The sequence below is a fragment of the Rhinolophus sinicus genome, chromosome 14, assembly GCF_057876585.1.
Source record: "Rhinolophus sinicus isolate RSI-liver-muscle chromosome 14, RSI-T2T, whole genome shotgun sequence".
In the NCBI taxonomy this organism is placed as follows: Eukaryota; Metazoa; Chordata; class Mammalia; order Chiroptera; family Rhinolophidae; genus Rhinolophus; species Rhinolophus sinicus.
This window is the reverse complement of record NC_142514.1, coordinates 172,162,854-172,175,674: the sequence shown is the minus strand read 5'-3', so window position 1 is coordinate 172,175,674 and position 12,821 is coordinate 172,162,854. Positions and strand designations below refer to the sequence as shown.

The 12,821-nt window shown below is 43.8% G+C and overlaps 1 pseudogene; it reads right to left on the bottom strand.

Moving 5' to 3' along the window:
- Positions 1-12,408, bottom strand: part of LOC109455077 (small ribosomal subunit protein uS2 pseudogene) — a 91,777-nt pseudogene extending 79,369 nt beyond the window's left edge.
- Positions 12,409-12,821: the final 413 nt, after the last annotated feature.

Genomic DNA, 12,821 nt, shown 5'->3' with positions numbered 1-12,821 from the left:
GAGCCCTTCCTTCCATTATTTTAACCTCTTGCTTTGGATGTCACATTGCCTTCTACTTGTCTGTAGTCAAATCTCCCTTTGCCTTCCGTTTATAAGGACATTTGTCATTACATTTGGGGCGCACCTGGAAAATCCAGGATAATCTTCCCATTGCAAGATCCTTAACTTAATCGCATCTTCAAAGTTGCTTTTACCATATAAATTAGCATTTACAGTTTCCAGGGATTAGGACCCGGATAGTTTTGGGGGCCTATTATTTAGCCCACTACACTCTGCTGTGTACTATGCATTGGGAATGCAAGGTGAAAAAATAAACATTTCTTCTGCCCTTGTGGGGTTACGGGGCATACACATTTAAATGAAAATTACAGAAATAATTCTGCAAGTTCATTTATAATACATGATTGAAGGAGAACTACAAGAAGGGGTGGGAGAATATAACGGACTGACATATCAGAGTCTGGGGAGGTCATGGAAAATTTTGCTAAGAAGTTACTTGAGCTAACATTACGTGCAGACACTGTGCTCAGGAAGTTACATACGTTCATTAACTTCATCTTCACCATTAATCTATGAGGTAGGTACTTTTACTATCTTGAGATGAATAAACTGAGACACAGATACTATTAAGTAACATGCTCAAGAGTCTGCGACTGGTACCTGGCAGAGAAGAAACATTTAAAGTGGTCCTTAACTGGAATGAATTTTGTTTGTTTTACCTGTCTACCGTGATTGTCTTAATTGTGTCTTCATTTTCTCTGGAGGGATTTATGTTCTCTTATTGTGTGTAAATACTCTGCTCTCCCCTGGTTAGGGGTGGGCACCTGCCCTGACCTAGGACTGATTCACCAGCAAAACAAAACAAAACAAAACAAAACAAAACAAAACAAAACAAAACAAAACAAAACAAAACAAAACAAAACAACAACTAGCTGTGGATGATCCACCTGCCAGAATCGTCTGCCCATCATTTCCTGCCCTTTTAACCTCTTAGGCTTTCTTGGCTTCTATTCTTTTCCACCTGTTTTTTTAAACTATTTTTTTTTTTGGTAATGTTTGTGTGAGCTACTTCCTAGCTTTACCATACATGCATTTCCTGCTGGTTTCTGTTGCTTGCAACCAGAGCATTCTAAGAACAAGGAGGAATTAGCCAGGAGAGGCTGAGAGGAGGCAAGCAGTTCCAAGGTAGAGGGAAGAGTGTGTACCTGAGGTGACAAGCTGCTTGTATTTCTGGAGCTCTGAGAAAGCCATGTAGTTGGAGGTAATGAGAAAGGCAGAGAATGACACGAAATGAAGTTCAAAAGCTTGGTAAGGGCCATATAGACAAGCACATGCCACGTGAGGATTTGGGGCTCTACCCTAAAAGTAATATTTTGTTTTAGTTTTTTAAGTAAGACACTCATCACTAACGTATTTTGCCAGCTGGACTCAGTGATACAAGCAGAAAGCAACTTTTTTCTTTCTTACCACTTTCTGTTAAACTTACTATATTGTCATTTTTTTCCTAGATTCTGGATGAGAGCTTGACTAGGTAGCATTACTTTTCAGATCCCTCTTAGACATAAATAAATTGTCTGTCTTGTTTAGGTTATGGACTATCTGGTTCAGTCTAATATCAAAGCTCCATATTTTCATCCAATTAAAAACTTCTCTCTTTCCTCCAGCCAAGGCCTAAGGTAGCCTTCATATTTGCTTTCTGGTACAGCTGTGGTGAGCAGCTTCCCCGCGTTGCTTTTCTCCTCCCTCTTGCCCACAGAATGTGCTGTCTCTCACTCCTCCAGGGTTGGAGGTTGGGGAGGGATGAGGCTATCCCTTTCCAGGAAAATGTCTCTAATGCACCTGCAGTTTCCTTATCGCCAACAGTGCTTCTCTTGCTGGGCTCTAATGATCTCCCCCACCTACTTCCAAACCCTAACTTCTGTCAGTTTATATTTAGCCTCTTTCTGCTGGGCTCACCTTTCACCCCACATGGTCATTTTGGATAGATACCTTTCGGAGGAGACTCAGGGCTGGGGGAGTCAGCAGGCAGCCTGCAGCGGAAGGCAGGCTTCCTGTCTCACTAAACTCCCAAAGTGCAGTTGTTTCTCAAACAGCCTCAACTACTCTTCAATCTGCCATTATGACCAAACTCTAATTTTTAGACTTTTTCAGGAATACTTCACTTAACTCTCTGTGTTATCCCAAACTCCCGGGGCCAGTGTGAAGCTCTCCAAATGTTCTTTCTGAAGCTCCTCTGTACCTGGAAACTCCCTGGGATCCACCAAAGGTTTCCTGATCAATCCTCAACTGGCTGATCAAGTTTATTGGGCTGAGATTTTTAAGCCTCATTTTGGACTGTCTTCTTTGCAAACCTAGCACCTGTTCTGTTGTGTGGGTGTAATTGGGAACTCTTATTCTTAACCCTGGGGCTTCAGTCCAAACTGAGACAGTGCCATTTTAATATTCTCTTACAATGTGATATGGTCAGATATACATTATTTGTATAATGCATTACTTCCCCAGGCCCCCATACAAAACACACAACACTGATCATTCTTTTATAAAAATAAATCAGAATATTTTCTAAATCTGACCTTGAGTTCCTTTGCCCTAGGTGGTATTAAATTAGTCAAACAATGCCTTCTTCAATATCCTACAGGAAGTGTGGGGTCCTTTATCTTCTCTTGGTTTACTAAAACCTCAACCAGTTGTCAAATGCTTGAATGTGGACCAAACATTTAAATATTCAGTGGAAATTTGCATGTATTGTATAAAGTACTCAGTGAAGTTCAAAGCCCTCTGACCACTTTAAACATAATCCAAGCAAACAGCAATTAGACATACATTCTACTTCTTTCCATTTGTTCATAGCTCATCAGGATATAACGTGAACTCTCATGCATATTGGGAGGGAAATAGACATCACTTAGATTGTTCCTTACTTTGATATGTGACTGTCAGAGTTGCAAATAATGTGCCTGGAAAAGAAAATTGCCTCCTGGTGCACCTGAAGATGGAATTCTAAAAAATGTCTCTTCCTCCTTCCTTTTCTCTTTCCATTTACTCAGCATTACGTGACTCTGCTGTTAAAACATCTGAGAAGGGAAAAAAATTGTTTACGGTGGCCCCGATGGAATGAATCTGACCAAGAGAAAGGAGGCAACATAGCAAAGAAGTGTTCCCAACATTTATTTATTAAGCACCTATTGGACACAAAGAACATAAAACACGGTGGCTGCCTGCTAGAAACTTTTAATCTGGTTGCAAGGGTAGGATATATATGCACCATAAGTTAAATTCAAAGTTTGTAATATTGAAGGCAGTGTCACCCCATATTGTAAGCCTGCAAAAGGCACACCTTAGCCAAGGAAGCGGTAGACGCTACACAGAGAAAGGTCTCTGCTAAATGTTAAGTTTCTAGCAGAGCTGACCAAAGGTGGGTTAGACTGCCTTCTGGGGAGGTACGTTTCTTATCTTCTGAGGTGTTTAAGCCAGTCTGGGTGAGTACTTAGCAGGAGTGTTTGTAGAAGGCATTATTGCCTCTAGGTGACAAATACACATATGACTTTATGTTGCCTTGCTTCTGTGAGTCTCAAACACAGTGCACATACATGGGCTCATGGAATAACCAGGAAAGAATTTATTGAGGGTGAGGTGTGAAAGGAGCAAATGTGGGATAAAGGTGGGAGGGAGGAGGGGACTCAGGTGAGGTTGATGAAAGGTCTGGGGCCTTTTCTTGTTCGTATATTACAAGGGGAAACTGCATGAACTCGCACTACATTTAGAAGAAGGTTACAGAGTTTAGAAATGCTATTTTAATGAATGTTTCTTTGCTGGCTGAACATTTGGAAGAGCTGACCCATGAAGTCAAGCCTGAGGGATAGGCTACGGAGTTCATCCAGTTCACTTAAGATTTTGCTGAGTGCGTACTGTGTGGTAGGCATTAGGCACTGGGGGTACAGAGATGAAAGAGACACAGTTTCTTCTTTTGAATAGCTGACTGTTGAGCAGAAGCTTTTAAAAAGCTCATCCTAAAGTGTTCCCTGATGAAGACCTACATTTAATTTCCTCCAAGTTTTATGATCACTTTAATAATAGCTATATTTATTGAGTACCTTCTAAGTGCTAGATACGATGCTAGTCTCTTTCCAGTTCTCGTGACAACCCCTCCATGTAGACATTTTATTATTTCTGTTTTCCAAGGAGGAAATTAAAGCTTGGAGAGACCAAGAATATTGCCCAGCTATTAGTAAGAGGCTCATCAAAAAGTCAAACAGTCACTAAATTGATGGAATTGTAGTGGCTGCTGGGCACACAGCATCTTATGGAAACTTCACACCACTGGAGAAGAGAGATGCCACTGTTTTCACTATTTCATGGTCACGAGACAGAGGCCCAGTCAAATGAAACAAATTGCCCAGAGTCATGCAGTCAGTGTCATGGACTGAATGTTTGCGTCTTCCCCAGATTCTTATGTTGAAATCCCAACCCCTAATGTGATGGTATTAAAAGGTAGGCGTGTGGGAGGTGACTAGCATATGAGGGTGGACCCTCCCGACTGCTTTATAAAGGAGCCCCCCCCCATTGCTCCCTTGCCCTTTCTTGCCATGAGAAGATGCATCATGACATCAGCCACCTGTGAATCAGCAAAAGCGCTCAACTCCCTAGCCTCCAGAACTACGGTGCTCTATTTTAGCAGCCTGAACTAAGACTGTCAGTTAGTATAGAGCAAGGATGCAGGCCTAGTCCCCTTGGCTGCAAAGCTGATAGTCTTTAACCACTACGCGACCCTTCTTCTCCCTCCTGTGCTGTCCAGTCGACAGCTTCACTATGGCTCTGCTTTCCTCCTCCCTTTACCAAAACACGGAGTGAATGCCCAAACCATTTTGAGCATTTTCTTGAAAGGCCAGGCGTGAACTGGGCTGGAGGAGTAATTCCCATTAGAATTCTGCGGCTCAGGGTACAGCAGTCGCACTAGGGAGGTATAAATGCCATGCTCATTAAGCAATTACTGAAGCCCATGATTAAAACATGAGGTTGACTTTCTAAGAGAACCCCTGGAATACGTGGTGGTCTTCATTTTGCCTGGGAGCCTGGGTGACCAGTGTCTAAGACATCCACCTTCTTCTACTGGACAAGTGATGGAGAAGCAAGGACTGTTTCACCCGTTATCTCTTCAGCTCCTTATAATGACCCTTTGGTGATATATGGGTTGGGGGGTATTTGTTTTGCGATTTTAGTGGCCAGTTAATAAGACCTCCCAGTCTTTTGAATCCTGGATCTTTTGCAAAATATATACAACACTCAGGATTCCAATTTCATGTTTGTTGCTTGGGTTGGATCCCAAGTCTTGGATTTATGGGCAAATGCCCTCCCTTAACCCTGCCCACCCCACTCCTGCTGCAGCTGGATCCGGGGATCTGCATTTCCCAAGAAGGGAAGGGTTGGGCTTGTAGGCTGCTGAGCAGAGGAATGTAGCTGCCTCTAAGCATGTGAATGCAGGGAGCCCAGGAGAGGAAGGTTTTTCACATGAGGGACCTGGAACATGTTCACCTTCCTCCAGCAGAGAAATGTGGATGACTGGATGTCTGCCTCTTACCACTTCACCTGTTAGATGAATCATTCCTATTCCTGGGAGGAAAAACCAATGAAAAGTGTAGAGGGCAACAATTTCTACCAAATATGCCCCAAAGGTGTTTTACTGGCTGACAAAATCATAGGGAGAGCGAGCATATGGTTTTCACCACTCCTTGATCTCATTCTTTTATTCCACTGCCCTCTCCTGATTTGACAGGTGTAGAATTTCATGTTCAGAGAAGTTAAAGTTTTGAAAGTCACACTTTAATGAGAAACCTGGGGCTAGACTCTTGAGATCCTATCTCACAGCATGCCAGTGGAAGGGAGCTCAGAGCTCAGAGGGTCAGACCCTTCATGTTATAAATGCAACAAGTGCTGCCTCACAGAGAGGGCACATGACTTGCCCAAGATCAAACTGCTAGCAGATCTTCTGATGCCTTCCGGGGCTCTTTCTGGTGCCTCATAGAATTCTCCTTCTTAACCCTGTGACATTTGTGCTGTTGGCTTGTGAGCATGGTCTCCTGGGTTCCAGCCCTGCCCCTCAGCCTCCTTCCTCAACTATGAAAGGAAGATAGATCACTGAGCTAATACCTGCCTCCCCACATGCTTGTGAAAACCAAAGGAAGCTGGGTTGGTGCAAATGCTTTGTGATTGTAACACACTCTACACATATTGGAATATTTTTGAGATTGTCACTGTCATTTCTGTCTTCTCAGATAAACCTTATTTGAGACAGTTGGGACTCAGGAGGCAGCTGAGCTCCTGGAGAAATAACTCTTTAGTGCAGTGGTTCTCAACTCTGCCTACACCTTAAAATCACCTGCAGAGCTAAAATAACAACAAATGAAAGCAAACAAACAAAGCTACTGATATCTGGGCCTTATCCCCAGATCAATCAAATTAGAATCTCTGGAGGGAGGAGCTCCTTACTGATATATTTTTAAAGCTCCCCAGGTGTCCATAAATATAGAAGGGTTGAGAGCTATAGCCTTGGTGATCTCACACTTGTTTTATAGCAGAGACACTGCCTTGGAATGTAGAGATGATGAGAGATTGCCTTACCAGGCAGATCATCTGTCTATTAAAATTGGAAACCTAAATCTGAGCCTCAGTGGGGACCTATGTGAGCCCCCTTCCCCAACTAATGACAATTCTTCACTTGTGCGTAGGATTTTCCTTGTCTTTGCCACTTGATTTTTATAACAGCCACGTGAAGTCATTTTTATAACAGCCATGTGGCCTCATTTCACACAATGGGGAAACCAGGTTCCCACCCAACCTTGCGTGGAAGCAGATGCTTTCTGTGCTGCTCTTTATGAGAGAGGTTCACATCCAAGTGGGTAGAAGGTGATCTTTATTCCCCATGTTCCCCTTTGGGAATTCATGGGGAAAATCCATTTTGATCAAGTAAGCTTGTTGTTAACACCCAACCAGACCTGTGGTTCACTGGTGTGCAGGTTGTACGCTGCCTAAACCTAAGAAGTGCCAAGTGCATTACAGTTGCTGTGACTGGTCTCCCAGCTCTTGGGTAATACCCCTGGCTAGGTGGCTGTAAGTGGTGAACCTGCGTATGTGCAAAAGAGGTGTTATCTCGATCAGGAGGCTCTTTCTCTAGTAAGACATACATGCAGCTCGAGCAATCCCCAAATACTGCCGTTGCATGATAGGTGAAATGCTGAAATAACATAAAATCAGTGTGTGATCCATTTCCTTAACTGACATCTTCTCCAGGCTTTCTCATTTAAAATGCACATACCCTTAGGGACAGAAACTGTTCTAGGCTCTTCAATTGATTTTCTCTTATGCGTTATGGATTGGTAATACACATACAATAGGGAGTCGCCCTTTTCAAACAGTCTTCACATTGCCTTCTGTGATGTAGGTGTTATTATTCTTCCCAATTTAGTATGAGCAAACTGAGTTTCCAAAAGGGTCATTGTCTTGACCCAAATTATCCAGCAATTAAGAGCTTGACCCATTTTTCTGTTTTCCAGATGTAAGGCTTTTCCCACTCTCCCCTACTAATGAGGATAAGTTTTTACTTTTATTCTCCTTGACTACATGCTTTTAAGAAATGTGTGCATCTAAACAACCATTTGGTAGAGAAGGCTCTGATGCTGCAGTCTTGTCAGCATTCTGTAGTGTCCTTTAGGGTAATTTTTCTAGTTCAGTTGCACCTTCACTTGAATCATTTATGCTCTGTTTTCTAAATAAGAACCTTTTTATGGGGGACAGGTTTCTTTTTTTTTAATTAGTATGGATGCTGAGGTAATGGTATATATTAAAATATCTTAGTTTTCATTGAAAAACTCATCTTGGAGCATGACTGTCATGAGAATAAAATGAGGTAACAATAATAACTAACATTCGTTTAGCAAATATAATCTACAGATATCACCTCAATCTTGCCAACAAGAACACAAGCTAGTTACTAGCGTTATCCTTCTTTTACAGAAGAGAAAACTGAGGCATAGAGGGGTTATTTGTCTCCCAGCTAGGAGGTGGCCGAGTCAGCATTTGAGGCCATCTCTGCTAGCATCTAGAAAATGGCCCGTCAGAGGGGGATTTACCATGAACATTCCCTTTCAAGGCATTGAGTCTACATTGTATTCATGATTTTATAGATTTTTTTTTTTCTAAAAAGCAGGGCATCTGAAATCATATAATCTTCAAACCTGGGTCAGCCTATGAGCCTGACTGTAGTGGCTGCTCAAAAGAAGTGAGCTACCCCCTCTCTTGGATGGTGGAGTCTCAGGAGCAGAAGGAGAAAGAAGATGAGGAAATAACGTGAGAAACGGACCACAGGGCATGGGTGGTAGAGGGGGCCTGTTAACTCCCTTCTTGGCCCACCCCCTTCTGACACAGGTTGTGACTCCCTTCAAGGGGCTCCGCTAAAGCACGGACTGAAGTTCCCCTTCCATCTGGTGCTTTGAGGCTGCCTGGAAGCTTCGCAAAGCTTTGTGGACTCCCTGAAGCTTGATTTATAACCAGCCAGTGAGTGGAGCTAAAGCTTCATGAGACAGCTGCTTGTCCCGCAGACCTGCCTGGGAATTCCTGCCTCATCAGTCTTCCTTTTGGTGTGTGCCCAGCTCCTTCATCACCTCACGTGCACAGTCCCACCGAGGAGCTTATCTCAGCCTGGTGGAGCCCAGGGTCACACTGCTAGAAAGCCTCTTTCTGTCACACCTAGCCCACTCCCCAGCCTTGTTCTCCTTTCACAGCCCTGGCCCCTGGCATTCTCAGGGCTAAATCGATGCAGCATCAGTGGGGCTTTATTAAACTCCCGAGCCTGGAAAGAAATGAAGCTGAAGAAATCCTTTCTCTTATTCTTTGGCGCAAAGAATGAGCACACACAGGCCTTTTAATTCCTTAAACCAAACAGGTTGTTTAAACCAGGGGTTGCAAACTCAAATGCCTACAGGGGCCAAGCTGGAAACATTAGTGGGAGAGGTGAGCTGGGTCAAGACGATAGGGACTGAGGGAGAGGAGGGTGGGGGGTTATGGCAAACTTAAGAGCACGCTGTGCTTTCTCAGAGGTAGGCAGCAGCTACCCAGATCCAGTCATTGGAGCCTGGTGGGAATACAGGTCAAGAGTCGCCCAGTTCTCTGATAGTTCAGGAGAAAGTGTAGAGCTGGATTTTCTGTGAAATTTCCCAATTTTTAAAACACTTTCTGGGCCAAAGAAAACACTTCTGTGGGCTCGTCTAGTATGTGGGCTGCCAGTTTGTGAACCCTTACTTAAGCTGTGAGGAGAAGTCTGGCTCTGGCTACTTTTTCTTTACTTCTCCTCGCCACCCTGCCCTATTCAGTTTCAATGGAAGTGGCTGTGAATCTGGAGACCTTGTAGTTGGTCTGAGGAAGAAGCCATTTGGGAAATATTTGGACCTTTCTCAGTGAAACCTGAGCACAGCACTGGCTTGTTCTTTCATTCTGTCCATTCATTCTTTCATTCTGTTCGTTTGTTCATTCATTCATTCAATTATTCAACAAATATTGAGGGGCTATTCTAGACATATATCATTCTCTAGGGGTGCAGAGTGAACATAGTGCAGCTCTCAAGGAACTCACAGAGAGGAGAGCAAAACCGGTGCTCGGGTTTTAATACCTGCCTAAGACACATAGAGGAACATGGATGACAGAATTCCTAGCTCTGCCTGAGGGAATCAGCGAAGAATTCTCAGATGATGCAGTGAGGTGTGAAGGTGAAAGCTGGTGAGGAGGTGGGCAGTGGATTTGAAAGCTGAGTGAACAGATCAAGAAGATAACAGGGGCTGGGAGAACCATCCAGATGAGGGGAAACAGGTGTGGTAGTGCATGGTGTGTTTGGGAAATGTCAGGTACTCTGTGTGGGTGCTGGTCTGTGTGATGCTGGCGGGTGGTCCAGAGCCAGGTTGGGAATGGCCCTGAGAATCATCTTAAGGACTCTAGGAAGCACTGGGGAGCTGCTGAATTAGCAAAAACAGGGGAGCCTCACGGTCCTGTCTGTTTTAGGAAGATCATTCTGGTTCCACTGGGAAGCATGATTTAGAAAGACGGGCAAGAGGGTTTGTGGGGGGTTAAGGGATGGGGCGGGGAGTGGGGAAGGAGAAAGGTCAATAAGTTAAAACAGTGGTTCTCAACCCTGGCTACAATACTTATGGCCAAGCTCATCCCAGACTAGACCATTCAGAATTTCCGGGTCTGAGGTCACAGCCTTGGGATTAAAAGCTCCCTGAGTGGTTGGGCATTACTGAGCTAGGAGACATCTCAGGGAGACAACTGAAGTTGCGGGGAAATCCTTGTGTCTCAGGGCCAGGGAGACTATGGGCCTTATTCCATCCAATAGCTCAATTTCACAGATGGGGAGCTGAGGTCCTGGAGGGACATTTGCTGTTACATCAGATCAGGAAACTTTAAAGAAATTAGATAATTGATAAATGTCTTGTGTTGAAAAGAGCCTGGGATTTGAAGTTAAATGGCTCTGACTTAAACCCTGCCGAGGTTACTCACCAGCTGTGATGTTAGAAGTCATTGGTTGGAACTCTCTCAATCTCATTTTCTCTCCTTTAAAATGGAATTAATAATGTCCAGCTTTTAAAGTTTGTGAACATCAATTTTTGGAAAACCCCTAGCACACGCCTGGCATATAGTGGTAAATGATTAATAAATGCTACAACTGTTCTGATGAAGTTATACAGCACCAAGTTCTTGTGTTAGGAGTGGTTTCTGGACTATGCCGCTAAGAAGTAATAGGATGGTCAGCTGCAGGAGAAGGGATTTTCAGAAAGGATTCTTATGGAATCTTTATTATAAGCACAGATTAAACGGGAACGATGGATTGGATTTAAAGGTCCTTCCATAACTGATCCCCTACACTTATTTTTTTTAAAGCATATGCTATTAGCCATTATTTTATGCTGCCTCCTCATGCACAATTGTTTCTGCTTTAAAAAAAAATAATTTCTGTTTTAAAATAGCCTCATAAGAAGTTGCAAAAATGATAAAGATTTTCTGTTTACCTTTCATCCAATGATGATATCTTATATAATCATATAAGACATGATTCTGTTGTTTATTTATTTCTTACAGAGCTGTACTCATACTGCTCTTTTTTCTTACTCCTCTCAATTAACGTAATAGTTGACACACTTTCCTTTCTCATAAATTCACAGTAAACATGTATTTTAATGTCTTGATGGTCTGTACTCTAAATGAATTCCTTGCTGTTGGACTGGCAATAGTATTCCAACCAATTGTATAGGTTGTTTCCACTGTTTTGTTATTGTAATATTGCTGGTGAGCATATTTATGCCTAAGGCTATTTCCATATTTACTATATTTCATTAGGATAGATTATGAAAGGTACAGTTCTTGGATCAGAGGAGATTAATGGATGAAATTTTTTATTTTTTACTTTTAGAAACTGTTTATTTTCCATCCACCTTATTTCCATTTTTCTTAAGAGTCTGTGGCAGAACAGCTTAGGACACTCAGTGGTTGTTCCTACACATTCAATGGCCTGAGCAGTGGGGGCTGCAGACCAGTCCTCAGTGACGGGCTGACCATGCTAATCTTCCATAGAAAACTCCTGAGTAGGCACAGAGAATACCTGTATGCCTTCAGACCAGTCTGCGACCTCAGGCTGAGCAGCAGTGAACTTGGGAGCTGGAGCAGTCCCTTCGCCCTGAAATTCCTTCTTGCTCATAGCCTTTTCAGCAGCAGCCTGCACTTCCATTTCAATCTCTCCAGGGTCTCTGTAGAAGTAGAGATCAGGCATGACTTCCCACGGGTGCTCGCAGGACATGGTGCCACGCATGCACAGAAATTCCCGGGCCAGCATCCACCACCTCAGACCCACAGAGTGAAGCTCCCTTGTTTCAAAAGATGGCAATGTCCACATAGCACAGAGGACATAACACATTGCTTTGTGTTACACAGAGCAATGGTCGGCTGGTTAACACGAGATGCCTCTGTGAGAGGCTGGTAGTCAGCCCTGGGATCCATAACCACCAGTCTTGGCTCCCAGAAGGCTGCCTGGATCTGGTTAGTGAAGGTCCCAGGAGTGAAGCGGGCAGCAATAGGAGTGGCTTCGGTGGCAGCAGCAAACTTCAGCACAGCTTGCTGGCCAGTATTCCTGGACAATATGACACCAACATCAGCTGGGTTTTCAATGGCAACAATGGCACGAGCTGCCAGCAGAAGCTTCTCCCAGATTCTCTTCAGATCTATAATGTAGATGCCATCACTTTTCTGTTTGTAGATATATTGTTCCATTTGGAAGTTAAGGTTGGTGCCACCTAAGTGGGTTCCTGTTGCAAGGAATTTGAGAACATCCTCCTCCTTTATTTGCAGGACATCAAGGGCTCCGGACATTGTGAAAGACTCCCTTTAAGTCATGTGGGAACAAAGAACTACCCTCTCTGGGTAGTGTGGATAAAGCTGAAAGGTTTTTGATATGTATTTCTTGGCACTTGCTGAAGGAGAGCTGCCTGAAATGAACTGAAGGGGCCAGTGCTCCAGAAGTTGAGGGTGGGACTCCAGGAATGACCTTGAACTGAAAAAGCTCTAACTGCCTTGGCAAGTGACTGTAGCCGAAGCTTAGCAGGAGCCAGAGCTGCAGATCCCTGCTGAGACTCAAACACGCTCCAGCCCCGCCCCAAACTCCTGGCTGAGAAGCCCAGAGCCCAAGGGCTTTGCAGTTCGTGATGTGGCTGCCTGCTAGGCACCACCGCTGAGACTCGCCTCTAATCTCCTGTGTCCAAACTCTGGGTTCTTTTTTCCTTCGT